Below are 7,902 nucleotides of genomic sequence, written 5' to 3'. Positions count from 1 at the left end.
AAGAGAATATAATCATTGTAAACATCTGAGTGCCCTAAATGGAAGCAACTAAATATGTAAAGCAAATACTGATGGACAAAAAGGGAAAGATAGACAGTAATGCAGTCATAGTAGGGGATTTTACCACTCCAAGATATCAATGGATTGCTTTTCCAGGCACACACAAAAAATTAACAAGAAAATGTGGCCTTAAATGACACATTACATCACTTCTCAGCCTTTTGGCTAAGATTAAGTGTAGTATATGTTCTTATCAGTGCAATATCTGATATGTCTTCTATCTGAGAATAATATATTAAATGGATTTTTGGAGCAGGGAGATGGAATAGAAGCTTGCTCCATCCACTCCATGCATCAACCCAGTATTGCAGTACCTCTGGGAATGGTGAATAAAAAAAAAAATGACACATTAGGCCAGACATTTTTAGAGCATTTCACCCCAAAGCAGCAAAATATACATTCTTTTCAACTGCACATAAAACATTTTCCAGGATAAACAACATGTTAGGACACAAACAAGTGTCAATAAATTAAGAAGATTGAAGTGACAGGACCACAATAATTTTAAACTAGAAATCAATTACAAGAGAAAATTAAAAACACACCAAGACTAAATAACACATTACTAAACATGAAGGGGTTAACAAGATCAAGAAAGAAATCAAAAGTTACTGGAAGACAAATGAAAATGAAAATACAACAACCCAAAATCTATGAAACACAGTGAAAGCAGTTCAAAGAGAGAAATTATTAACAATATAACCTCAAGACACAAGAAAAGCCTCAAATAAAGAATCTAACCTTACACCTAAAGGAACTAGAAGAACAATAAAAAACAAAGCCTAAATTGACTGGAAGGAAGGAAATAAAGATCAGAGAGGAAATAAAACAGTCTTAAAAAAATTAATGAAACCAAGATCTGGGTCTTTGAAAAGATAAAGATTCACCAACCTTTAGTCAGACTTCTCAAGAAATCTGCTTCTTTGAGAAGATTCAACAATGTTTAACCAGATTTATCAGAGAGAGAGAGAGAGAGAGAGAGAGAGAGAGAGAGAGAGAGAGAGAGAGAGAGAGAATTAAAATAAATGAAACCACTGAGCAACACCAGCTGGGCTCAGTAAAAAAATGACAGTGAGGTATCAACTCACACTTCTTAGAATAGCTACCATCAACAAATGACAAGTACTGGTGAGGACATGGAGAAAAGGGAACCCTAGTACACTGCTGGTGGGAATGCAGACTGATGCAACTATTTTTTTTTTTAATTAAATCTTTATTGTTCAGATTATTACATTTGTTCCTCTTTTTTTCCCCCCATAACTCCCCTCCTCCCAGTTCCCGCCTCACCCTCCGCCCTCACTCCCCACCCACTGTCCTCATCCATAGGTGCACGATTTTTGTCCAGTCTCTTCCCACATCTCCCACACCCCTTTCCCCCCCAAGAATAGTCAGTCCATTCCCTTTCTATGTCCCTGATTCTATTATAATCAACAGTTCATTCTGTTCATCAGATTATTTATTCACTTGATTCTTAGATTCACTTGTTGATAGATGCATATTTGTTGTTCATAATGTGTATCTTTACCTTTTTCTTCCTCTTCCTCTTCTTAAAGGGTACCTTTCAGCATTTCATATAATCCTGGTTTGGTGGTGATGAACTCCTTTAGCTTTTCCTTATCTGTGAATCTCTTTATCTGACCTTCAATTCTGAATGATAGCTTTGCTGGATAAAGTAATCTTGGTTGTAGGTTCTTGGTATTCATCACTTTGAATATTTCTTGCCACTCCCTTCTGGCCGGCAAAGCTTCTGTTGAGAAATCAGCTGACAGTCGTATGGGTATTCCCTTGTAGGTAACTGAGTTTCTTTCTCTTGCTGTTTTTAAGATTCTCTCTTTATCTTTTGCTCTTGGCATTTTAATTATGATGTGTCTTGGTGTGGTCCTCTTTGGATTCCTTTTGTTTGGGGTTCTCTGCGCTTCTTGGACCTGTAAGTCCATTTCTTTCACCAGGTGGGGGAAGTTTTCTGTCATTATTTCTTCAAATAGGTTTTCAATATCTTGCTCTCTCTCATCTTCTGGCACCCCTATAATTCTGATGTTGGTACGCTTGAAGCTGTCCCAGAGGCTCCTTACACTATCCTCGCATTTTTGGATTCTTTTTTCATTTTGCTTTTCCGGTTGGATGTTTTTTGCTTCCTCGCATTTCAAATCATTGACTTGATTCTTGCGCTCCTCTGGTCTGCTGTCGGGCGTCTGTATAATATTCGTTATTTCAGTCCGTGTATGCTTAATTTCTAGTTGGTTCCCCAATATAAGATCGAGGGTCTTATTAGTTTTCGTGTAGATCTCATTAAGTTTATCGGCAGCTTCTAAACAGTTCTTGAGAGACCTTAAAAGTGTGGTTCTGAACTCTATATCTTCCATTGACAATTTTGTCCTGTTTCTTTGTCTCCGCATTTTGTTATGCTTCCTTGGTGCACCCCCTAGTGGTCTTTGTTCGCAGTCTTATAGATAAATCTTGATTGTTGTAGCTAATACCAGGGAGGGTTTGACCTCCAGGCCAAGTGGCTATGAGAATCAGCTGTGTCAGCAGTGAGAGAACTTCTGTCCTCTAGGGAGGTGTTAATCTAGCCTTTGCCTGAGGCTATCCGGCAAATGCCTCTGTGCAGGGCTTGGGCAGGGCGGGTCACACAGGATCAACAGGGTGGGCGGGAGAGAGCAGTTATGGCGGCTCTCAGTCCTGTCCCCAGGGGCTCTGCCTCTCTGAGTCCCAGCACCCGCTGCAAAGCTCGGAGAGAAAGCTGCACTCGCTCTGACCGAAGCCAGACAGTCCCGCTTCTCCCGTTTGAGTCTGGGTCCCTAAAGACTCGCCCGGATCTGGAGCTCAGAGTCTGCGACTCCCTCCCGATTGAAAACGCCAACCGCGCCCTCCGCCGCCAGCCCGCTCTGCGCACTCCGCACCTCAGAACTTGACCTCAGCACCGCGCCTCCTCTGAGTGTCCGTGTGTGTGTTTCTCTTTCCTCCTAGTTGTAGGACTTCCACTCAGCCAGCGTTCCTGTGGTTCTGGGTGATGTCCCTTCCGTTTTTTGGTTTCACTTTTGAAGTAGTTGTTCAAAGCAGCAAACTCCGGCGTTAACCTATGCCGCCATCTTGGTTCTCTCTCACTCTGATGCAACTATTATGGAAAACAATATTGAGTTTCCTCAAAAAATTAAATATGGAACTTCCATTTCACCCAGTAATCCCACTTCTAGGGACATATCCTAAGAAACCCAAAACACCAATCAGAAAGAATATTTGCACCCTATTTTCATAGCAGCATTATTTACAATAGCTAAGATTTGGAAACAGCCCAAGTGCCCATCAGTAAATGAGTGGATAAAAATGCTATGGCATATTTACACCATGGAACACTATGCAGCAATAAAAAATAAGGCTCTCTTAGCCTTTGAGACAGCATGGAGTGACCTGGAGAGTGTCATGCTAAGCAAACATGATCTGACTCATATGTGGAATCTAATGAACAAAATAAACTGATGAACAAAATTGATCCAGAGGCATAGAAGCATGGAACAGACTGTCAAATCTCAGAGAGAAGATGCGGGTGGGTGAGTGGGTGGGTGGGAAGAGATCAACCAATGAACTTATATGCATACATACAAAACCCATGGACACAGATAATAGTATGGCAAAGGACTGGGATTAGCCAGAAGAGGTCAAAGGGGATAAAAGAACATATGTAATATTTTAAAGAACAAAGATTTTTTAAAAATAAATAAAATCAGAAATGAAAGAGAAGTGGCAATTGAGACTGTGGCAATACAAAGAATTATATAAAAATACTCCAAATAATTATATTCCAACAAATTGGACAATCTGGAACAAATTGATAAATTTCTAGAAACATGTTCTTCCAAGACTGAACGAAGAAGAAACAGAAAAATCAATCTCTACCAATGAAATGGAAACAGAAATACAAAAAACTTCCAACAAACAAAAGTCCTAGACTGAATGGAATTCATTGGTGAATTTTACAAAACATTTACAGAAGAATTAACATTTATGCTTCTCAAACTGTTCCAAATATTTGAAAAGATGGAAAGGCTCCCAAGTTCACTTTCTGAGGCCCACATTATCCTGATTCCAAAATCAGACAAAGACATTATAATAAAAATTATAGGACAAAATTCCTGATGAACATATATGCAAAAATACTCAACAACATATTAGCAAACAGAATTAAGTAATATATTAAAAATATCATGCACCATGATCAAGAAGGATTTATTCCTGAAAAGCAAGTTTGGTTCAATATCCACAAATCTATTAATGTGACACCACATAAACCAAATGAAGGATAAAAATTATATAATCATATCAATAAGTTCTCAAAATAATTTAACAAAATCCAACACCCATTTATGACAAAGACACTCAGTAAAGTGGAAATAGAGGGAACACACCTCTGTATAATAAAGGCTATATATGACAAACCCAGAATTACATCATACTCAATGAAGAAAAGCTAAAATCATTTTTCTTAATATCAGTAACAAAACAAGGATGTACACGCCACTTTTATTCAACATAATATTGGAAGTCCTGTAGTCCTAGCTATAGCATTCAGGCAAGGGAAAGAAATAAAAGTCATCTAAATTAGAATGGAAGAAGTAAAACTTCATTATTTTCAGATGACATGGTACTGAATAGAAAACTCCAAAAAGATACCACCAAAAAACTACTAGAACTAATAAATAAATTTAGTAAAGTAGCAAGATACAAAATTAATATTTAAAAATTGATTGCATTTTAACAGCAATAATGAACTCTTAGAAAGAAAATTTAAGAAAAAAATACCAATTACAATTACATGAAAAACAAAATAAAATCCCTAGGAAGATATTCAATCAACGAGGTAAAAGACCTGTACTTGGACCTACCCTGTTTGGCTCAGTGGATAGAGTGTCGGCCTGCAGACTGAAGGGTCCCAGGTTCGATTCCTGTCAAGGGCATGTACCTTGGTTGCGGGCACATCCCCAGTAGGGGGTGTGCAGGAGGCAGCTGATAGATGTTTCTCTCTCATCGATGTTTCTAACTCTCTATCCCTCTTCCTTCCTCTCTGTAAAAAATCAATAAAATATATTTGGGAAAAAAAAGACCTGTACTTGGAAAATTATGACATTAAAGAAAGAAACTGAAGAAGACACAAATAAGTGGGAAAAAAACACACGTATGAATAAGATGATTAACATTGTTAAAATGTCCATAGCATCCAATGCAATCTATAGATTCAATGTGTTATCTATCAAAATACCAATGGCATTTTCCACAGAACTAGAATACTCCAAAAATTTATATGGAACCACAAAAGACCTCAAATACAGAAATCTTGAGAGGAAAACACACACACACAAAGTTAGAGGTAACATGTTACCTGATATCTATACTAATAATAGACAAATATGGAAATTGACTGTCCATCTGCAATGCCCACAGCCAATCAGGAGTGAGTATGCAAATTAATCTGACAAAGATGGCGGGCCTGTGGGCAGTGCACATGCGAGCAGGCACCAAGTGGCCGGGGGTGAGGTGGGATGCCTGCCCCAATGTGGCGGGCAACCATGGGACCCCGTCCGTTCTGAGCCTGTGGCCAGTGTGTGCAAGCACCAGCACAGAGTGGCCAGGGTCCCGTGGATGCCACTGGAGTGTCTGGTCCTGTCAGCTGGGCCTGGCGGTAGCTAGAGTTGCCAGTCCTTTTGATTTCTGCAGCCCCTGGACTGGAAACGGAAACCAAGAGCATGGGGAGCACCAGGAATTCTGGGAATCATAGTTCTGGTGGCAGACGCATTGTGGGATCTCCTAGACACCAGAGCAAAGTGAGCATGGAGCAATTTACTGTTGCAGATGGGGGATGGAGGGAAATCAAAGGTGAGAGACATAAGTAAAGTCAGAGTGTTGAGGAAAAAATTAAAAGGAAGTTATCCTACAACTTCTAGGAAATCTCCACCAATGGAGCAAAGAAAAAAAAGCCTCTATTATTCAGTGAGCACCAAACCAAACTTGGTTGGGTTCTCAGACAATTCACTCCTATGATTGCAAAGACAGACAGAAACTCCTGGATTGGAGAAGGCTCCCCTGAAGGCTTCCAGATTGGAGAAGTTGCAGGTCGGACTGAGGGACCCACCCCCCATGCACGGATTTTGTGCACTGGGCCCCTAGTCAAACTATAATACAACACTGTAATAATCAAAACAATATGGTTCTACAGAAAAACAGACACACAGGCCAATGGACGAGAACAGAGAGCCCAGAAATATACTCATACTTATATGGTCAATTAATATATGACATAGAAGGCAAGAACATACAATAGGGTAAAGACAGTCTATTCAATAAGTAGTGGTGGGAAAATTGAAAGGATAAAAGAAAAAAATAAAACCAGACCACACTCTTACACCATACACAACATAAACTCATAATAGATTAAAGACTTAAATATACAGTCTGAAACCATAAAATTCCATAGGCAGTGAGTTCTTTGGCATTGGTATTTTTTAAAAATACATTTTTATTGATTTCAGAGAGGAAAGGAAAGGGAGAAAGAGATAGAAACATTAATGATGAGAGAGAATCATTGATTGGCTGCCTCCTGCACACTCCCTACTGGGGAATCGAACCTGCAACCCAGGCATGTGCCCTGACCTGTGAATCAAACCATGACCTCCTGGTTTATGGGTAGATGCTCAACCACTGAGAAACACCATGACCTCCTGGTTTATGGGTAGATGCTCAACCACTGAGAAACACCAGCTGGGCTTTCGCATTGCTCTTAATATATATATATATATATATATATATATATATATATATATATATATATATATATACATATATATATATATATATATGTATATAATCATCAGGAAGGAAAACAGAATAAAAATAAACAAATGGGACTACATCAAACTAAAAAGATTTTGAATAGCAAGGAAATCAACAAAACAAAAAGACAACCTACTGAATGGGGGAAGATATTCACTAATGATGTATCCAATAAGAGGATAATGTCCAAAATTTATAAAGAACTCTTACAACTCAACACAAACCTCCCTCCAAACAATCTAATTAAAAAGTTGGCAGAGGACCTGAATAGACACTACTACAAAGAGGACATACAGATGGCCAATAGACATGAAAAAATGCTCAACATCACTAATCATCAGATAAATGTAAATGAAAACCACAATAACGTGTCTCCTCACACTGTTGGGAATGGCTATCATCAATAAATCAACAGACAATGAGTGTTTGCAAGAATTTGGAGAAAAGGGAATCCTGGGGCACTGTTGGTGGGACTACACATTGATGCAGCCACTATAGAAAACAGTGGGGAGGTTCCTGAAAAAAATTAAAAATTCAACTACCTTATGACCCAGCAATACCACTACTTGGTATATATTTGAAAAAATCCAAAACACTAATTCAAAAAGATATATACACAACTGTGTTCATGGCAGTGTTATTTACAATAACCAAGATATGGAATACCCAAGTGTCCATTGATAAATGATAAAAAAAGCTATGGTACATATATACAATGAAATATTACTCAGCCATAAAAAATAATGAAATTTCAAAAATTTTTTTCAATATTTTTGATATCATGGATATGCCTAGAGGGTATTATGCTAAGTGAAATAAGTCAGTCAGAGAAAGGCAAATACCATATGATTTCACTTATACATGGAACCTTTAAATACAAAATAGAAACAGACTCATAGATACAGAGAACAAACTGATGGTTGCCAGATGGGGGCTGGGTGAAAAGGGTGAGGGGATTAAGAAGTACAAACTGGTAGTTACAAAATAGTCAAGGGAATGTATAGTGAATAATGCAATAGC

General features: G+C 38.4%; 1 non-coding gene across 1 annotated transcript; it reads left to right on the top strand.

The window, feature by feature from the left end:
- Positions 1-205: 205 nt before the first annotated feature.
- LOC132229082 (U2 spliceosomal RNA) lies at positions 206-396 on the top strand. The gene has a single exon (XR_009451645.1). It is a non-coding gene; the product is annotated as a U2 spliceosomal RNA (small nuclear RNA).
- The last annotated feature ends 7,506 nt before the right edge of the window (positions 397-7,902 follow it).

The sequence above is a fragment of the Myotis daubentonii genome, chromosome 2 (assembly GCF_963259705.1).
Source record: "Myotis daubentonii chromosome 2, mMyoDau2.1, whole genome shotgun sequence".
NCBI classification, from domain to species: Eukaryota; Metazoa; Chordata; class Mammalia; order Chiroptera; family Vespertilionidae; genus Myotis; species Myotis daubentonii.
This window is presented reverse-complemented; position numbering and strand designations above follow the sequence as displayed.